At 32.7% G+C, this 23588-nt stretch overlaps 1 long non-coding RNA gene across 4 annotated transcripts; it reads right to left on the reverse strand.

Moving 5' to 3' along the window:
- Nucleotides 1-2818: 2818 nt before the first annotated feature.
- Nucleotides 2819-22483, reverse strand: LOC126549018 (uncharacterized). 4 transcript variants are annotated; one of them, XR_007603164.1, is made up of 3 exons: nucleotides 22396-22483; nucleotides 3063-4153; nucleotides 2819-3001 (listed from the first exon to the last, which is right to left on the reverse strand). It is a non-coding gene; the product is annotated as an uncharacterized LOC126549018 (long non-coding RNA). The 4 variants fall into 4 exon arrangements; XR_007603163.1 differs by lacking the exon at nucleotides 22396-22483 and adding an exon at nucleotides 21289-22389; XR_007603162.1 differs by lacking the exon at nucleotides 22396-22483 and having other exon boundaries at nucleotides 3063-3666; nucleotides 3772-8772.
- Between the last annotated feature and the right edge of the window lie 1105 nt (nucleotides 22484-23588).

Below are 23588 nucleotides of genomic sequence, written 5' to 3' on the forward strand. Positions count from 1 at the left end.
TTACAACAACATCGACACAGGTAGGTACTCGTCAGCCGGTCGAATATAACAAAATAACATGATATTATGTACAATATACGCAGTACGATGGCACGCCGATCGTTGAATTTACGCGATATTTTTGCGGCCGTTTAATAACCACATGTCGGCGGGATCGATGGATATTCGATCGTCTGCGGTGTTATACCCAATACGCCTATTATTATGACGTGTAGAGGTAGTACACCGTACATGCACCTTTATAGTTAAAACAGTGTCGGTTAATGCGGTTGTCGTTTCACACAGTTTTTTTTTTCTTAGCTATCGCCGTGAAATGTTTCTATTTTTACATTGTATCATAATAAATAACAATATATCAAATTATTATCGTATATTACTATAAATAGGTGAACGAGGACGTTGTGGCGTGAAAACGAGAGCGTGTGAGGTATCCGAAACACACACCACTCAACACACACACACACTCAGTACGTACCTAACAACGTGTGTATTATTATGTATAATATAGTGTGTTTTTCTCGCACCAGCGTACTTCTATCGTATACACTTCACCGTGCACACTCGGAAACCATATAGTATAATAATAATTAACCGGGCGCGCACGTGAATAAAATTATAACGTTCGGAAACGGACGGAGACACGCGCGTCCGTATACACTTCTCTTTATTCTCTTTATACTTACTCGTAATTTTTTTTTTCTAATATAATGACATAACGTTATTCTTCGTCCGTAGTGTGCACGCTGCGGCGAGTGTGTGTTTAAATTTTGTATTATTATTGTGTTCAAGTCGTATGCGAGGCGATTTATTTTTTATATTATTATTATTATTCGTCTTATTCGTGTTAGCGTCCCGCGCCTGTGGATACGAACGACCAGAAAAACTTTACCGCGATATACCGCGTGTGTGTGTACACAATATTCATAATGTAAATACAGTGACGTACACCTACACGTCGAGATCCAACCATATATTAAAATATAATAATAATGCATTATACGCGGTGCTGGTTATTGTCGTGACGCCGAAACGTTTTCGTGTCCGAGCGGAAGCGGCGCTCTCGTCGTCATCGCCCGTAATTGGCGATAACATAATCATAATATATTAATATATATTATGATATTATAAAGGAACGCTCGTCCATCAATCAACCGTTTCGAATATAATATATATATTTTATTATGTATCGCTGTAATTGTTGTTATCATCATCGTGAAAACCGTATAAAAAAACGTACAAGTAATAATAATAATAATAATAATATATATTTATCAGTCGCTTGGTACCTATATAATATGCATACACATTATTACATCCGAGCGGCGACGGGTTCAACGGCACTACATTATATTATAATATTATTGTGCTACAGCCGTCGCAGAGAATATAAAAACGCGAATCCGAAGATTATTCGGTTTTTCTTTCTCTTCATCCCCACCGTTCGTCTTTTAACCCCCACCCCAGTGTCATCGGCTTGGATCGCGCGGACGTTAAAGTCATCACTGCATGTGGACGATCGATTCAAATTGATAGGTTGTCACGACACGACACAATATATTATATTATAGCGAGGTACCTTCCGTCTCGTAAGCCATATATAAATGTATGTATATATGTACCTATGCGTTTTAATGAATAGATCCGGTCGAGTAGATCGGTTGACTCGTTAAGTTTTCAATCTCGACACGACCGTAACTACGTACCTATAAACAGGTGGTTCTTTGACAAGCGATATTACCTATATTATACGTTAGAGGGCGCGTACGTGTGTGACGATTGTGTATAAGTGTGCAGCAGTTTGCGCGCGCGCGAGTGTATTGGACTGTAATTACGATTCGAAAAACTTCGAATGAATATCCAAACTATTTTTATTTCACTACCTATATAAAACATATTGTCATGCGTATATGATAATAAGTATTCATCAGACAACGCTTGTATAGATAGAATTCGTTTTGTACAAGCGACAGCGTATAAATATTATGAATGATGTGATTATTTTATGATGTGTACACCGGGTGATTATTATTTAAACGTAACATAAAAATACACGATTTCGAGTCATTAAGTAACTAAATTTGAATTTTTTTTTATCTTTTTATAATTTTTAAGTATTACATGTTTTTTAAACTTTAATCATATTCCAAAGTCAGATATTTTTCAGAGTACTTATTACGATTTATAAAAATTCGATACTATACGAGTAGATAGTTAATTAGTTATAACACTCGTAAACATATTTAATGATTAAATGAACGGTGCACCAGATAAACATCATGCCATTACACGATGAATATTCATTCAAACAAGTAAAAAACTTTTAAACTAAAAAATATTATTCTTTTTCAAAAATGTTGTTTTATATAAAAATTATTTCAAACTTAGAAAAACAAATATTTTCAAAAGCGTTGTTATGTTTCAAAATAACAGGTTTCTTACATCACAAGAATCATTCGGTATATATTCTTTTAACTACCTATGTGAAAACACGACGCACATATTATTATCCTACTCCAATTATTAAAAAAAAAAAACTGAAAAATAAATATTGAATTATTATTATTTAAAATCACATAACTGTTTCACTGAGTAGTCAGTAGTGTATAAAACAAGTAGTAAACAAAAATAATATAATTACTATAGCATAAAATAAAATATTTGAAATTTGAGTAATGAGTATATCTAAATGCTATTATAGACAATTTATAAATTATTAAGATAAGATTGAACGTTAAAAAAATAGGTATTCAAATATCAAAATACTTCATTTAGAATACTTGTAAAAAGTATCAGGTAATTACTAAGTTATTTAAAAAACTTACTCTGTATTCTATAGTTTATTTTAATAATTATTTGAACTTAAAGAAAATACATTAATTGTAAAATAATTAAATATTAAAATCATACGTCATAGATCTTGTATAGTAAACATATTATGCAGCTTTTTCCAAATTGTTTTGTTTTGAATTTACTAATCAGCTTCCATCCAAATTGGTAATATCTAACAAAGTAAAGTTATTATATTTTACACTTTATAAGTTTATCTTTAATTGGGGTCTTACTTATAGGGTGGTCACGAAGAAGATAGGTCGACGGCGTCCAGGCATCGAAGCCCGCGGCAGCGATGAAGCCATCGCCGATCACCTCTTTCTAAATCCATCGGAAACGGTGTGGTCGCAAGAACCTCCTCTAGATGATGACGAACAGCATGCTCTGCAGGATTTCACCGGCGAGAAGATCTTAGATGATTGCAAAAGATTAGTCACTGATCCGGAAGGCATACCCAACAAGGTACTGCTGCTGGTCTCACGACTCAGGCCCCAGCTCCTGACTTAGATGTTCAACGCGTGCCTGGCTATCAGAGAGTTCCCGTCTCGCTGGAAGACCGCTAGACTAGTCCTGCTTCACAAAGGGTCTGGCCAGTCAGTAGAAGATCCGTCCATCTCCAGGCCTCTGTACATGTTGGACTCTGTCAGCAAACTCTTGGAACGACTAGTGCTTGCTAGGCTGAACTAACAACTCGACGGCACGGGTCAACGGTCAGAAGACCAGTACGGCTTCCGCAGCGGCAGGTTGACAGTGGACGCAATCGAGCGGGTGATAGAAGCCGCGCGCGGGGTCTCGACTGGCGCTGCACAACACCGCGACATCTGAGTAGCCGTCTCGCTAGACGTAAAAAACGCGTTCAACAAGGCATTATGGACCAAGATCGACGTCACACTACGAGCCAATCAGGTTCCTCTATACTTCAACAAAATGCTGCGATCATACCTCAAAGGCAGGAAGCTGTTGGTCAACCGTAGAGTTGGACTCGCGACTGTCCTTCACCAGGCACATTGTGGTATAGCGGTTTAGCGTTAGATAAGGCAACACAGTTAGTTAAGGCGATCAGGTGACTCATGCCAAACATCTGCGGCCCATCACAGACCGCTTCTGGGCTCAGTAGCAAATTGCAAGCTGCTATACGCTCCACCAATCTGGGTGTTTGTGGACATCAAGAAGGCCAAAAACCGCAATGCTATGGCAAGAGCACAAAGAACCACAGCCCTCCGGATAATCAAAGCCTATCGCACGGTATCCGTCGAAACTTCGTCCGAGTTCTCTTCCATGATGCCGGTTGACCTCCTCGCTCACGAATGGGATATAGGTGTATCTGTATAAAAAATACATAAATCATTTGTTTTTTTTTTTATCGATATATCTCTTTTATTTATCCACAAAATTGTATTTAATTTTTCTTTAATTTAATGTGTACCGTAGTTATTTTCTCCGATTTACTATAATGTTTATTTCATTTTCGATAGTTTTGTATTTATAATTTATGGTTTATTCTATACAACATTATATTATATTGGCTATTTAGAATTGTATATTATATTGGAATGACACTTAAACTGAAATAGTTAAAAACGACTCAAATGCAGTAGATACTAACCTACTTATGTTCATTTATTTATTTGGTGAGATTAAAAAAAATATTATAATTAAATCATTGATCAGCAAATATTAAAATGGAGACAATTTTGCATGAGAAAGAATACATATCTAAGATAAATTTCACCCAATTTTAATAGAAGCTTATTTATTTTTAATTTTTATTTAAAATTAAAATAATTTAATTATGTTTCAATCGAATTGTGTAAATGTGGATTAAAGTCTATAGAATATTGATCTTATATACGGATCGGACAAAGGACAGGCGTCGCGAAGCTATTGGCGCCAGTGGATGCTAAGCCACCACAATCTTAAAATTATGATGACAAGTACAACAAATAGTTCTGATGTTACTGCTACAGGAGCATCGGAAACCCCAGAGCCGGCGGTTGAGTGAGGTGCGTCTCAACAGTCGTTATCAGCCAGCCAGACCCAAGTAAGGGGGTGTCTAGTTTGGCCCCTTTTGCTGGTACCACTACAGCTGAGAGAGTCGTGTAATACACGCAATTGAAACCAGGATTTGTTGGAGTAAACGATTTGGATTTGTACGCTCAATCTCCTCAGGGGACAACAGGTGAGCAATCAAGCTCCCGGAGGTCGACATCCAGTGGCCGCAGAACTATGGATTGGACAAAGGACAGGCATCGTGAAGCTATTGGCGCCATTCGATGCTAAGTCACCACAATCTTAAAATCATGATGACAAGTACAACGAATAGTTCTGATATTACTGCTACAGGAGCATCGGAAACCCCAGAGCCGGCGGTTGAGTGAGGTGCGTCTCAACAGTCGTTATCAGCCAGCCAGACCCAAGTAAGGGGGTGTCTAGTTTGGCCCCTTTTGCTGGTACCACTACAGCTGAGAGAGTCGTGTATTACACCCATTGGAAACCAGGATTTGTTGGAGTAAACGATTTGAATTTGTGTTTTTGTAAAAAGGATGTACCCTTATTTATTGTATCTGTCTTACTAATACATATAATAATGAATCTATCTATCATAAAATTTGAAGGATGTAATATTATTTAAATTTAATATCTGGTCTAATAATCTTAAACAGAAAAATGAAATGGATTATTCTGAATTGATTTAGAATTTTATAAATTGATTAATCGTACATAGTTACCTAATCGTATTCATTAAATTATAAAAATAAACGTCTTTATCAGAAATATAAAGATAAAGTAGGTACATATGTGTATGCAATACACCTAAGACGAGTATATTTTTATTCTCCTATTTATAGGATTTTTTTATTAGAAATAAAGGTGTTATAAGGAAAAGAGTCTGCAGTTATCAAATAGATGATGAAAGAGGAAAGAGACGTAAATTTTCTGTAAGTGAAACACCAATCGAGGCTGGTAATGATAAAAAAAATGCATGTGTAAAAGAAACCGATAATCCTGACGTACCGATCCAATTTTGAGTCATTTTCATAAAAATTTGGTAAATTATTTTGTTTAATCTTATGTATCATATAATATGTTTAATTAGTTGTATTAGAATCTTTGAATAATTATTGTAAGACTTGTTTAATTTATTTTTATATCAGTAATCATGTTAGCCATAATATGCAGTTATAGATTTGGGAAGCCTTTGACGATGCAGACGATTCGACGAGAAATTAACCGCGTTCGAACATTTTCCACTTCAATTAAAAAATTAGAAACGATTTTTTACTCATTATCAAAAATATAATTTTTTAAGTAAATGACGTCAAGTAGGTAGATAGTAGGTTTTTTCATAACCAGTGATTCTCAGATCACACGTTTTTGTAATGTTTAAAAGTATTTATTATTTTTGAAAAAATAAACTGCATATATACCATTGATTATGTAATCAATGATATATACAATATACATACATACGTAAAAATGAATATATTATATATTATAATTACATTAAATTTAACTTCTCAATCGGCCCATTTAACGAACACACGATGCATTTATAAAATGTATATTATATTATTAGGTATAAACACTGACCCAGTCTGACGTACCTACCTAAAACGCGTATGTAAGCCGTTAAATTTAATTTTTACATATACACGTTTATACCAAAAAATTGTATTCCTCTTTTTAATTATTTGATATTGAAGGTTAAGTAGTACATCAATATATACCTTCCCTACACTGTATCTGTACTATTAACAATATAATAATATTTATTATATATAGTCGCAATAAAAATTGAAAATAAAATTGAAAAATAGTCGACTTGCGTGTTTGCATTCTATTTTAGACAGATTACGAAGAAAACGATGAACGAGTATATTAGTTATATTGGTACCGTGGGAATAAGTTATTACTGCGTTATATATTATTGTATTCAATAGGTATAAGTGTTATAAATCGCGGGCGTGTCACTCTTTGGAATGTCATCGTCAATATGGAATACGGTAATTAGTTGCTACTCCGTCTGTTTAAAAGTTGGTTCAAGACGCGTTTTTACCCGACTGCATTAGTTTTACTTAGTTATAAGAGCTTGTTAACACGAAACACGTTATTCACGGTGTCACTTTAATATTGCATGATAATAGCGAGTACCTCGTAAATTAGACATTTGATTGCAACGCGATGCATCAACATTTCACGTTGACTCGTAAACATTAAACTTTGAGGAACTTTCAAAGTCTAGAATGATTTTATATACTTCACCAACCAGCGTGTTTAAACATGTACATATTCAAGACAATATTAATGGAGACCAAGAATGAAGAACTTAATAATAACTCAAGTGTGTATCAATCATCATATTTTATTCATATATTTAGATCCTTTACGATTCGAATTAACCGTGTCTGTGTATAAGTATTTATATAATAACTTAACATGCCACATAAAATATATATGCTGAGTACAGCTTTTCTAAATATTTAAGAATTTTCAGCATGGTTGACATTATGAATAACTTATATCTTACGTATAGATGAACATATACTATATTTTTGTTATTTTATAGATTCTGAACGAAGTGATGAATGTAATGATTTTAAAAACGCGAATGAAACGCACATTAGCTTTAACATTTATATTGTATTTTATTTGTTGTTAAAGAGACACAATAATGATGTTTGTATAACCTATAAAATATAATTTGCAATATCAGTATCGTTTATATTTTGCTCCTACTAAAATAAATATTTGCTTTCAACCTTTCAACTTAAGACTAATTATTAATAATTGTTTAATAATGGATGGTGATAATGGGGCACCGGGATTGCTCGATGAATTTTTTGAAGAAATACGTTATTCCCTTGAGTTAGGAGACACAACACTACAAGGTATGGATATTGACTTATACGAAGACGAAGACTTGGTATTGCGTCCGGAAGGATACTGGATGATCTATTTGAACAAATACATTTGGTATTGAAGATGCACCACTTGTCTACGTCTATTTTTTCGAGTGGCAATGACGAATATGAATGCCAGTCCTTGCAACTCACAGATGGTTAGTTCGATTATGCTACTAAAATGGTAGCAATAAGAACGAGATACTTTAACATGGATCGGACGTCATATAACGTGCAAAGCATAAGTACTATAAATATAATGGAGGGAGACAACGAATTGATTGAAAAAATTAACAAAATGCCACTGACAATACTTCCGACAACGGAACCTCAGATAACAGAACTACTGACGTTTGATGAAGAGCAAACATGTGTAATGTGGCTATCAGAATTGCTGAAAATGACGTATTCATCGAGCGAGAAGCAATTATGGCCATCGGACGCAGAGGAAGAGACGATCGACGTGTTAGCTAGTAGCGACCTGGTGGAAACAGTTTCTGAACCGATTCCTAAGAAAAGAAAATTTTTTCTGTTGGCACTAGGGAGAATACTTCTGAATGTCGGAAGAAAATTTTCTTGTTGCAGCTACGGTGATGGTCACTATAAACGACGAGCTACAGACACATCGTCGGAATAAAACCCTTAAGGACGATAGCGACAACCGTGGAAACTTTTCTTCGAACACGGTGCAGTGGAATTTGCATGTGATTTTACGATAATAAGACAATGATGTTAACTATGTATGGTATTCGCCAAAGGTTGTGCCAAAACTTTGTCGTCGTGATTTTTGGTATCCGCGTGCAATCGGCGGCACACACATGATACCCACCTTGACGTGCTGATCGTATTGTAAAGCTGGTCAAAGTCGATATTGTTTATTATCATCATCGTTATGCGCCATTCGTAACACAAAAAAAAAAAAGGCTTAGTATATAGTTCACTTTTTTTGTTTGAACTTACACAATATTATATACATGTTCTACATAATAATTATACCAATTTTATTGGATATTTTCATAATATTATTAATGTAATTGATTATTATACATGTATTATAGGTACCTACCTATAATATTGAATTAATGTATATTATATTTTTTATAAAAAGCTATAATTTTTTAGCAATTTCATGTTTTTATAATATTATTTATTATATATTCTCAAATATAGTTTAAACTACCAATTTTTCTCTTTTTGTGTTTTATAATGCAATAGATTCTTCTATACATGTGTGTTATTTTTATAAACACAATTTTTTTTCTATATCATTATAATTATAAATATTTTTGTATTTTTTTTTTTTTTTATGAATTGTATGAATCTTTTATATTATATTGTTTTACGAATAGTTTTACATTTTTTCACGTTATATTCTATTTAAGTATATCAATTTTTTTGAAAATCTCAAATTTTTGTATTTTTTTACATAGGTATATTGTAAACCGTAGAAACCGTTTATAATAACATTCAAGGGACCAAGGAAAATAGGTCATAATAACCGTTTGTCATTATAACCAATAATAGGAGTCTATATACCAAACCATACTATATGTTATTATTTATTAATGCATTATATTATTTTTGTATAAAAAATAATACCTTGTTCTAATATTGTTAATTATTATAATAAAAAAAAATCCTTATTTTTGGCAGAAATTTAGTTAATTTATTTAGAATTATATTAGGATTAGTAGGTGATACTCTGTAAGCACTCTTTTTTTAAAAAAAATATGCAATACAAAATGTGATTGCAATGAATATACTTATAATTGTATTATACCAAAAAATGCAGAATGATAAGTACTTTTTTTACACATAACAAAATTTAGTTACTGAAAATAATGTCAGTCACATGGAACCCTTAAACTTTAATGTAAGAACTAAGAACCCAGCTAGTGCTAGTTAGAAAGTTAGAGTAAAATATTTTTGTACATTTTTTTGGATTTTATATTTATGTAATTTACTGTAAAACTATAATTTGATACCTATATATACATTCAATATATATAATTATGTGATACTTTTTCATTGAAATTAAGTACACGAGGAGAATACCGAATTTTTGATTTGAGACCGTTTCAACACAATATTCAGATTCAAGAAATACTTAAAAGAAAATTAATCATGGAATTTCGTTTACATTTTAAACGAGCGATTTAATTATTAATTATAATATACGTAAAGTTTGTTCATGTATAGGTATATTATATTATAATATACCTAATTTGTGTGTACATTGTACAGGTACTTCAGATTTAATATAATTTGAAATATTATAAAATAATAGGATTCAATACTGCAGCACTGCAGCAACGGGGCTACTTATTTTCGGTTCGTTGGTCAAGAGTATTGTTTTTTTCCTTTTGCACTAAATTAAAAATTATGTTTTCATTGCTGCAAACAACACGATGTTCATGACAAATTTACACGATTTTAATTAAGAACAAACGCGGTAAAAATAAGAACAACAACACGTCGTTATTTTATTATCTGCTTATTAAAATAATGCTTTAATATAATATACTCGTACATTGTACTTAAATTATAAATTATAGTATTATTTCATAAGTACTAGTTTTGCAAATATTTTTACATATATGTAAAAGGATATATCCTGCATTCGGTCTATATAATATGTAGTATCTATACATAGGTATAATAAGTAGGTATTTTAATTTACATTAATTATAATTCGTTTAAATATGAATACGGTTTTAATCATAACACATTAAAACCATTTGGGTGTTAGGGTGAAAAGTACTGTATTCATATTTATGTATATATATAAAACATTAACATATAATATATACCTACTTATAAAAACATATTATAATATATACCATTTCTACTTTTTTAAGGAATTAACTCATTAATTAATAGTTTCTTTAGTATATTTAAATACGAGTACTGAAATTCATACATTGTGCGTGTGCAGAAGTTACGTAATATCCTGATATGAAGGTATATAACTATAGGTATAGCGCGTTTTATACACACATACTATGATGGACAACCTGTTGTGAAACGCGTTCAAGACTCTTCAACAATAACATAATTATTAATTTATTTTTTTTTTAACAACACCAAACGGATTCAATACAATTTTACGTCAATTTATGCTACCACGGAGTACGGTATTCACTATACCGTACATGTTTAATCATTAGTATACTGATTTAAAATTTGCAATTAACACGACCAACCTGCAACAAATTCCCAACAAGGAGTGTTCGCATGAGTCGAAAACCAAAATATACGAACCGACAACTGTTATTACTTCCCAGTCCGTTGAACAAGTATACTTATACAGAATTTACTTACATATTAAACATTAATAAAACGTGATATAATCTATATAGGAGCTGTTAGCAAATAATTTAAAAACAATTGTTGCTTTTTCCTTATAATATTATAATAGTTCGAAAAGTAGGTATTGATGTAGGTATATATAATATATAGATATGCGTCTATCGTGGGTTTGAGATGAAACACATCCGAAACAATAAAATGCACAAAATCATTGATAGTGCTAAAATTAATATATTAATGTATTTTAATTAAGAAACAAATTCTGAAAAGTGAGTTACAAAATTGGTCCGTATAGTCAATAAGAAAAATTTGGAGCAAACCCCACGGCCCATGCACCCATTAGATATAATATATCTTATAAGGTAATAACTAATAAATATAAATTATGCCGAAACATTTAAATATCTATTAAAATCAAAGATGGTACATTTAAAATGAGTAACAACAGTTTAACATCGTGTACCTGCAGTACCAATATTATTAGGGAGATGATTTTTGCTATTATGTGAGTAAAATATATTTGTAGTATATACAATAGCTATTTGCTTAATAATTAATTTGTCGAGCCGTTTTATCGCCACACGGTCGTTAAACTCAAGCAGAGTGCATACATAATGAATAATAATATACCACTATACATAGGTATAGCTTATATTATAAAAGTTGTATATAGATACGTCCAACTCGTTTAATCGATTTAAAAGGTATATGCTCTTAAACAAATAGTTAGTGGAAAATGGTTTGAAAAGTCATGAAGGGATTTGTGAATTTACAGAATTTAACAGTGGTTATTATACAAGAATCCATATTAATACTAGTATGTTCTACATTATTTATAAATATTTTAAAATTTAAAATGTTAGGTTTATCATTATTAATTTATTGTATTCACGTGTCATCATTATATACTCAACATTATCAAAAATACTCGATTTCCGATTGAGTACGAACGAAAGATAGCGGGAGCATTACATTATAATTTGTTAGCACGTCGCACAAGACCCTTTGTGCAACACTAACATCACGGTTCGTAACACACACACGCACACACAAACACGGAGGATTTATAGGGGTACGTTAGCGGAATAATGATTTCGGATAACGATGGATATCACATCATAATAATATAACCGATAACTCTTGTTGGTTATTATACCTGTATATACACAGCGCCATACTCGCGCGATTATGGATAAAGAACAAAAACAATAATAATAATAAAAAAAAAAACGAAATAAATCGAAAACCTTATTATATTATATAATATAAAAATAATACATCGTTCGCGATTCAATACGTGTCCAACCATACTTCATAAGTCATACAGACTCATAATATAACATAATACGCACTATACATCAATATTATAATGTCCACATCTATACTTATGTATATACTTATAACCGTGTACATAATATAGTTAGGCTCGTCGAACACAAGACGACGAGGCAGGTCGTGCCCGTCTTACTGGACGTCTCCATCCGATCGCGTATGCGCTCGTATAATAACGTATAAAAAACATATAATATTATTATATATACCGCAAAATATATAATAATATTCCGTACGGAGCCGGTCATCGCAAAGTCGTCGTCGTCGTCGTCGTCGTTCAGTCGTTCAGTCGTTGTCGTCGTTGTACGTCTAAATTCAGGCCATCGTACCCTTCCCGCCGCGGAGAACAATGGGCCAACGGCGGTTTTCTATATTATACATGTATATAACATACACGCGCTCGCGGTCGGTATACCCGTGCGGCTGCCGTGCCCACCCACCGACTGTCAACTAATGAAGACATAATTTCTACTTCTTATATACGTATATTATTATTATTATTATTATATTATACGACGTTGTCCTTTGTGCCCCGACAGAGATCCCACGCGTGCGCCAGATATCCGACGTCCGATCGACGATAGGTATATACGTAAGTAGTATATCGCCATATATATATATATGAGTGTGTGTCTGAGAGTAATCGTGGTGCGGTGGTGCGGGAGGAGCGGAACACATGCTCGTCGCTAGCTGACGATCCGCCGCCGAGGACATGACTGATGGGACCCGGTTCCGAGTACTGGGAATCCGAGCGGACGGGAAAGAAAGGAAAAAAATTACATCGATACGTACACTGTCGTCTGCGTTTGTTTTTTCATTTTGCAAATCTCGGCCGACGTATAGTTGAGATGGCAAAAAAACGGCAGGCTACACCGCAATATGCGCGGGGACCGCGACCGTTTCACTCTCATATTACGTTATTATTATGTATAATATATGAAGATAATTAAATTGTTTCGATTGATGTATATGATGCGGTCGTATATTATTATTACAGACCGTTTAGGTATAGTATAACGATAACGATTTAGACACTATAATATGTATGTAGTAATAATACTAATAATATATCCTTGTCTTTCGTCCTTTAACCAAATCGGTTCGTAATAATGTAACATGGTTTATTAAATCTGAATGATGACAAACACGCCATATAATAGAGCGAAAATTCGATGTAAAATTGCAGTGAAAATGCATAATAAGGCTGTTTTGTTGGCAGTGGATGTGGAAAACAGATACGGTTTTTAAATAGCATACAGAGTGATTATTTTATCACGAACCGCTCATTGTTTCAATAAAACTATAAGTCAAACATTTTGAAAAATGTCTTTTATGTGATTACAGTGTACCTATCTATCTATACCACTCCACACCACTCACCTGAACTCAGAGTACTTAAAACGTATAAAGTATAGCAACTCATCCAAATTTCGAATTTTATGCATTGAAATAAATATTAAAAATTATTGAAACAATATTCTGATTAAAAAAAAGTAAGAAAATTATAACGATAAAAAGAATTTTTTAATAAAAATTTTGGTTTATTTCGGTCGTAAATTATATAAAAGAAATATTTTCAAAAATTTGAATAGTTTTTTAAAATAATGAGTGGTTTATATGATAAAACAATCACCTTGTATACCTATGCCCTTAGTTGGGTCACAGTAAACTGAAACGACGCAGTCCGCGGCGCATAATATAATCGCTCGGGTGTCCGAGTATGTTATGAATATGTAATTTCTGCTCGGTAAACATATATTATCAATCTCGAATCATGTAGGTATACGCGTTATGCATACAATGTACGACAACGATATATTATTATGGTATAAATGCATAATAATAATATGGTCGTCGATAACGGAACAGGCGCGTATTATATTATTATGTATAATGCATACTATGTTTATATAGTGTAAAATAATAACTAATACTATGTAGGTACAGCTCTTTATCGTACACAATATTGTCATGCGGATTCCTATACTAACGCTGTGTGGTTTCCTCGTTTTTGTGACAACCGATTTGTCAGATTTTCGTCATCCTTTCCAGAACATAGTTTAAAATATCGATTATTTTCATTATGACATAAATTGCGACCGAATCGGCCGAATACATAATATTATATAAATGTGATAATACAACGCGAACGATACGTGGACGGATGAGTGTCGTAAACGATGTTATACGAACAGTTAAATAACGAACTAGGTTAGAACCGAAATTTCAACTAAATCCTCATTTATATGTATTTTTAAAATCAGAAAACTGATATTTTGAAAGTAATCTAAAAGTATTTGTCTTATTAATTACACATAGAAACTGTAATGGGGATTTTAGATTTTTAATTTTAAAGAATCAGAAAATGTTATTTTCCGTATAGGGACTGAACCTAAATAATAACGAGTTTTCAGTTCTTCACTGGTAATAATGTATTCCGGTTGTAGAGTAGTAGTAGGTATATACTAACATATATATATTTTTTTTTAAATTTATAACACAAATGTATACGCCTTTAGAACATTGTAGCCGGAAAATTAAAAGACGAACGAAAACTACTATACATAAGAGTTTACATAAACGTGTTGGTATTATGTCGCTACACCTTGCATTATATAAGTTTGTATTTGAACTATTTGTAGATATATACGACAATATAAAAATAAACAGCTCATGGGAGATCTATCCCCCCATATTCCTCCGTAATTACGCCCCTGCTTTGCTCACCTGTAATTCGAAAGGTTAAGCGATGCATATTATACATATACAATATATTATTATGTTGTATTCGGACTTCGAATTGTGCTTAAGATAATTCGTGGTAACGCGTTTTGCACAACATAATATATTCGCATGGCGGAGTGGGACGACGCTCGTGAGGGGGTGCAGGCTGCGGGGGTGGTTGTAATAACGCGCAATTCGGCTAGAGATTAGACCGCTTACAACGTACATAACGGCGCGACGGGTTGTGTTGTATATTATGCTGTTGATACTACTGCTACTACTACCGCCACCGCTGCTGCTACTACACTGAATTATATTATGTATATACGCTGTAAGTGAATTTTCTCATTTACGCCGAGGTTTAACAACGCCCCAACGGTTTATTCTCGACAGGGCGGCGATTTTTCATTCTTATCGCGACGTAAGTCGCTTTTGGTTTTTTTTTCACCAAGAAAAATCTATAACAGAGTTTCGTTGTAAATTTTACAAATCTCTCTTTTTCCACACCTGCGGAGTTACACTTGCCTCATACATATATACAACATGGCTATATATGTATATATATTATATACATAATATACACGTACCTTTATTGTATAAAAACGGCTTAATAATGTAAATTTATTCTGCAGTGACGTGATGGCGAGCATGGTTTTTAGGGGCTATTGCTCGATTTCTTTTTTTTTTTATTGGGTTGGTAGGTCCTGGATCTTGATCGTGTGTAGTCGTATGTTACCATTATTACTTAAAAATAATATTATTTTAAATTAACTTAATATTATGTATCGCGTACCTATGCATTAATACATTTACGTAGTTTTATAATTAACCTAAGAGTATAATGTAATAATCATTAATTAAGAACATGTTAAAACATGGTAAAACGAATAGAAATTGAACGCATCTGGGTAATTAATTTATTAAAATGATAATAATTATTTTAATTTATGGATGGTATTCCTAGCAATATTTTGCCCGAAGTATTTAAACGTTTCACTGTGCCGCATTTTCAGTCTTGCGTTTCGTGGCATCGTCGGACTATAATAATAATATAGTCATCCGTGGTTGAGTGTGCTCTGATGCACTGCGACATATGCATAAATACACACACTATACACAAACGATTTTCACAGTGTTGTGAATCCGTTAAATCGAAAAACGACAGTATTATTGTTTACCCGACAGCGATTAGGTTCAGAAAAAATTCGTATAACTCTATGAAGCTTTAATGTATGTGTATATATAAAACAGTTAGTTTTTATACAACCGTTTCATTGGCAATTTTTTACATATTCCTAGTGTAGCTGTTACTGTGTTACTTGTGTGCTGCGGGCTGAGCAGAGTCGTACAAGTATTTTTTACGTTCATACGTCGTTTTAATATAAAACCAGTAATAAACAATATCAACATCCGGTCTCCACCACACTGCATATATATGTACGTGATTAATAATATTGTTCGTCATAACATACAAATAGTATAAATATAAATAGTGCATTTATATTCATATTATAATATTATGTTGTGTATCTATAATTTTACTGTTTACTCCACACTTTCCTCGATAAAAGGGAATCCATGCGAATCGTATGATACGACTGTAAAATATATGTAATAGTTGTATTAAGTATGAAATATATTATATACTTTATTTCAAACGCTCGTAAGAATTCGTCGAGACGCGTGTACCTATATATAGGTATGTACATAATACGAGTATATAACTTTTTAATATCGAAATAAGATTGTTAGTCGGTGGAAATTGTTTTATGACCGCTTAAGAAACACGAGTACGCACTTCGCATGAATTACAACTGAAGCGGCGGTTGGCCGCTGCGGGCTACTATAATATACCCTATAGAGTTAGATACCTACGTTTTATTTTTTATTTTCATGTACCTACCTGTATTGCTACAGCGTACGATCGCGATCCGATGCATAGAAGGTATGCCGTTCAACACGCAAGTTACATAAAAAGATATAAAATATAGAAATAAAATGGGAAATTTTTTTTTTTTTTACTACTGCTATTAAGTATTAGTCGGAGACGGTAAATTTATTGAGTACAATGTACAATATATATGCATAAGACGATTACCCGCTGCAGCATAACAAACTTAGCTAATTTGTTGCTCACTAATTTGTATAGGACATTCACATAGTGTAGTGTTTGCGTATCTAATGTATATCATACAGTGTAAACATACACCCAGAGATTTACTTGCGGAGCGTTTTTCGACAAATAAGCCACAGTTTAGAAAGGAAAATGTTTAAATAAAAAAAATAATTGTATAATATAATATACCCTCCACCATCGCTTCTGGTTGAGTTGCTACAGTGTCAACACCTTCGGGCTTCGAGTTCCTAGAACTGAGTGTAATTTCATCAGTATTTTTAATTTTTATAAAAAGTTTTGAGACAGGCGAGGATTTATTTACAAATCATCATATTTTATCTTTTTAAAATTCTTTCTACATTTAATTAGTAGAGTAAAAATCTAATATACGAAAGATAATGTTCTTATAAGTTATAACTTTAAGTTTTATGTATACATTTTTTTAATAGAATATTTTACTTTAATATTCAAACTATAACAGCTAAATTTAGTTTAGCTAATAACTGATTAGTACATTACCTTTTGTACTTTTGTAACGAGACAAAGACAAACACATACGTGGGTGTAGCGCCCTCTTTACATTTATAATTCTATTGCAGTATCCAAAATTGTTGATACATATACCTGACAGATTTTCAAATATGAAAAAAAGAAATAAAAATAGATTTTGTTATGAAAATAAAGAATGAGGGTTAACCTCCTTTGCCATCACTTCTACTCACGTAGGTACCTGAATAATCTCTCAAATTTACCCTTACAAAAGGCTATTGTTTATTGGATAATAAAGTCATTATAGATAACTTATTTTTCATATATTTATAAGCTTAACTATCTATAGTAAAAAGATTTTCATATATCGTTTACAAAAAAAAAATATTTTGTTTAAAAAATGTGTCTTGACTCTAAGATAGTTTTTTTTTTGTTAATTTCCTATAGAACAATATGATATATTATTTATTTATATTTTAAGTACGTTTTCCAAAAAAAATCGACCATGAAACTACTGCCGATAGTAGCAATGAGACATAGGTACATTACATAATTTTACTCATAATAATATTATATTGTATATTTAGAATTACGCAAAAAAAACATCGATGCTATTGTATTAATTTAATTAAAATTTTATTTTCTATTAATAACTGGTTACCAACTTTAGATTTTTTACTAGTTTTATACTTATTATAGTACATTATCTTTTATAATAAACAACGAAAATATTTCAAATTAAATCCTGCTATAATAGGTATAGTATATAGCGTGTATTGTATACATATACTTATATTGGTAGTTTTGGAGGGTTATTGCTCGTGACGGATTCCATTCCCATGAACATTTATAAACTCACCAATAAATTATTGGTACCGTTATTTAATCCAATTTTTTTTTTATTTTTGCTTAATAATTATTCGACCCCCTTGCGTGTACCTTTATAGTTTGTCGTCTGTCACAAAACAAAAACTGCGTCGACGTGTGTAAAGTGGGTTGGTGTCCGTTTGTGAGCATCATATACGTATATACATATATATAGTTTATCATATTTATTTAATACTACAGCCGCCACCGCAAGTATACAGAAAACAATGTGCCGAATAATTGCTATCCATTTTCTACGCACACACCGTACTGTACATATATGTATAGGCCCCTCGGTGGACGAAGATGATGAGGAGACGGCGGCGGCGTATTCGTGTTAACGACTCGACACATTTTCGCCACGCTCTGCAAATGACACAGCAACCGTTTCGGTTTGTAAACCGTATGATGTATATTTTTTGTATACATATATATGTATATAATATACCCCCACGAGCGGCGTTTTTACGCCCACCGACGAGCATTTTTTCGTTTTCCCCTCCTCCCACTTCTTTTTTCCGTTCCGCTTGCTGCAGTTATATAAACGACACTCGTTTAATATATCCTCCGCGGATATAAATGTGAACGTATTTTACACGCACACACACACATACATATATTATAGTATTATACTGTGTATACACACATACATAACAGCAGCGATGATCGCGGTGTGTGAGTGAGCGCAGTGTACAATGCTCCATACTCGCGTATATATATATATATATATAAATTTGGGGATTCGTTCTGCGCGCCGCAAGTCCTAAACACATTCTCTCCGCGCGTCGTGTTTGCATAAAATGGTACACGTGTCCGGGCTGGGGACGGGGTGGACACAAAAAAAAAAAAAACAAAAAAAAATTACAAAACAAAACAAAGTCGCTTTTCGTCGTCATCCGCTGCGTTTTACAGCCAAACATTAAAACCATCAAAAGCAATTAATTATACGAACCGTTTGCGGGTCACCGCCAAAATAAATCTGCTCTCGGCACTCTTTTTATTTTATTTTTATTATTATTATTATTATTGCTATTATTTTTATATTATATCTTTTTTTTTTTTTTTTAATGACATTTTAACCCGCCGCCTACACGAGTTATCGAAATATATGATATTTCCCAAGCCGTTTTGAATCGTGACATAGCGTAGCGAATGAAGTGTATATTTTATTTTGTTTTTTTATATACATTTATGTATATATCTACATATTTAATTGATGCAAACAATAAATAATATCCCAGAGGCCTGTACTTATTTGTAATATGTATAGCTGTGTTACTCGTATAGGCCTTATACTAATATAAGGTCTATGATTTTATCGTGGATTTTTATATAGTACAAAATTATAGATTGATTTCAATTAACATTATTTTTCTATCCTCAACTCTAAAACTTACTATATCATAGCAATTCGTATTAGGATACCTACCATACTTCAGGCATAGTGTAAATTATAATGTCTATGTCAATATACAACTGCAATAATTAGTATAGTTGCAAGTAAATAGAAGTAGAACCATTGTTAATATTTTGCTCAGTTCAAAATTACATATCAATAGGTTTTATTCGTATTTTTAAATATACATTTATCAATCTCCAATTTACGACACTGTTACTATAATAAATTATTTTTATAAAATATGCTATTTATGCTATTTATTATTATGTATTTTCGATATAATTTAATTGTAATAATTATTAAACGAGCATCATATTAGTTACAGTTATACATTGTCAACTAAGAATATAATTGTTTTATCAAAACTATAGAATAAATAAGTGAAATGATAATTTTAAGTATCCGGTGGTGTTTTTATATTTGAATCATAAAAAAAGATAGATTTTGTCGAAACTGATGTAGTGTATACATTTTTTATGTTTTTGTACGTTTTTTTTTTATAGTTTTGAACTCCTATAGGACAAACTACATAATATAAGATCCGATTCACTACAAAATACCACCCTCAATTCAGATGCTATTTTTCTACAATAAAAAGTGTCTTCTGACACAAAAAAAGTAATAGAGGTACTTCATTGCAAAATCAATCATTCGGTTCAGCAACCAAAATTACAAATGTATTGCTCACAAATTACAAAATTGCTACTTGTATAATATATGGATGGATAGAACTATATAGAATCTTGAACAAAAGTCGATTCATTATATTATGTATTGCAAATTTATGAAATGTTGAATTCTATACATTACATATAAAAATAATAGTAAAGAAATACTTCAATGTTTGAAATTGGAATACTCTACAAGTCTAGACATAAAAAACAAATGTAAAATTTGAAGATTATTATAACTTATTATACTTAAAATATTATAAGTGTGCCAATCTGCCATAAATAGAGAAGATTTTTCCGTGGCCTAATCCTAATGGTCGTACAGTTTATGATTACATTTTAAGATATTTACATATAAATTAAATTTCAGCAAAAAGAATCATTGTATTTATTTTATACTTTTTGAGAAGGTTATTGGTTGAAGACGATAAAAATGTCATGCTGACACGTTCTTAATATTATGTATAATGTATACGTACATAATAAGTGATGTTTAAAAAAAAGTAAATTAGTAGCAAGGCAGTTACGATTTTTTTATTTGTGCAGTTCAAAATTATGATAGTACCTAAATAATAACACTAATAATAGGTATTAAGTATATTAAATATATTATATTTTATAATGATATGAATTGTAAAAAAAAAAACCTACCTGTATAATAATAATTGTCGAAATATTAAAGTATAATACAGACGTCAAACACACGTCATAATTTTGAAATAACGACGATCCGTTTTAAACCGGTTTAATCGGTGCGTTAAACAAACTGTGACACGCGAGCGGAAGTTCACGGATATCGTATACGATTTTCGAGTATACTAATTCCTATGATTATTATTATTGTTATTACCGTTCTACGCGTATACGCGCATTACGCCTACTGACACATATAATTATTATGACCGGTAATTATATTATGTATAGATAGGTACTCACCTATATACGATTATTATATTATAGTAACACGCCCCTCCTACTTCTCCTCCTATCTATCTCTTACAACGGATATTGTAAGCCAAATGCGATTACGAACACTCGTGCGGTATTATCATGTATGGAATTACCACCGTATATTTCACGAGTATGCGCGTGTGGGTTGTGTATACGACTTGGAACTCCGAATTATGTCACGCAGTTATACATAAGTACATTATATACATAATAGGTACACTGCAAGTACGCGATAATCGCGTATACGATGGGCTTGTGTATATGTAATATCGAACGAATGTATATATCCATATTATCATCGTGTGTATAAATGTAATACCGAATAAAAAACTCGAGTATATACGGCTCGGCTTAATCAATAAATATATATATAAGTATGAGCGATGTTATGTATAGGGTGTTCGTTCAAACTTTGAGAATGCTCTAATGTCAATATGTATATCGTTAGCGAGAGGAATCGATAAATTATTGATCTTGGAAAAATAGGAAATGTTAAGGCACGACTATCCCGTATATAATAAATTTTAAGTGACATAAATGACATATACCCGCGGTCGTCACAAAACCACAAAAAACGTGTACCGTGCGATTACCATAGATACCCATCATAATGAGGATATTGTGAGGTAAAAATGTTACATTAGATACAGTGGTTGTTTGCGCCGGAATGGTTCTTGCGAGTATGGTAGTTGACCACTTCGACTCGCACCTCAAGTCAGGTTAGGTTAGGTATAATAAGGTATAATATAATATAATTAATAATACAGAAAAAATTATAATAAAGATATAATAATATGATAACATCACCCGGTGTAGATATGAAAGTCCAAAAATTATGTAGGCGGCAGTGTTGCCAATCTGAACCATCAGCTGAATTCCAACGATGGAGGCGGCGCGGCGTTAAAAAGTGAATTTTCCCAGTGGACGTGTTACGACGGCAGAACAAAATAAAAAATACGGCAAAACCGAGAAAAACGGACGGCGGCCACACTATCGAAACGAAGAATGCGAAAACGACGCACACGCGATTCGCAACGATATAGACCACAACGGTTAAAGGTCCAAGCGTATGAACGACCGATTTCGATTTCGTATCGACCGACGCGTAACAAATGGAAGAATGGCGATCCGCACTCGCGCACACGTGAATTCACGACGGTGCAAAATTAACGAAGTTATCGCCAATCGGTAGGCAAATTATATACACTTAAAACAAACGCCGACAATAAAATAAAAGAAACGGTCACCTCATCGCACACGTAATATTAGCGCGCGTACTGAAAAACTGTCGAAAAAACACCCACGCAATAGGCGGCTGCCGAGTGAAGACAAAAGACGCGACCGTCGTCAACCAGTGACGCAGAGCGTCGCCAGACGAGCCCGATAAGCTCGGTCATTGGTCCGGCCGGCGGCGGCGGCGACACGGAGGTGAAGAAATTCGCCGGCGGTCTGGACCATGGTTTAAGATCGCGAACCATGGTCTGGACAATACCGCGACATAGATATAATGGGTATTTTGCATATTGTCCCGTAAAATACGTATACGGCTCAAACAGCGGCTATGACGTTAATACGAAGTGACAAGATATAATATTATAAATGTGTATGTTTTGTTACGTCTACTTGTGCAATTGTAATGTAAAATATTTATTATCATTTTGATTGTGTTAACGTGAGAAGTAAAAAAACGGTATTCGAAAAAAATTGGGAACCCGCGATATCTAAAAGTCTTTCATGAAGGGTCTGTGATTTATAAAAAGTTAAGAACCACTGCATTAGAATAGAACAATTTAAGGACAGAATAGTAGAGCGATCAGACCTAATATTCACCAGTCATCAGTACCTATACTGATAAAAATTCCACGTTCGCAAAGCGCAAAGGTTAGATAAGGGTATCTCAAAATGTTTGATTCGACTCGACAATACAATATGTTTCACAACGTATACGTACGAAAAATTAAAAAAACTCGTTATACGCAACATACATAGTTACACGTACA

The sequence above is a fragment of the Aphis gossypii genome, chromosome 1 (assembly GCF_020184175.1).
Source record: "Aphis gossypii isolate Hap1 chromosome 1, ASM2018417v2, whole genome shotgun sequence".
In the NCBI taxonomy this organism is placed as follows: Eukaryota; Metazoa; Arthropoda; class Insecta; order Hemiptera; family Aphididae; genus Aphis; species Aphis gossypii.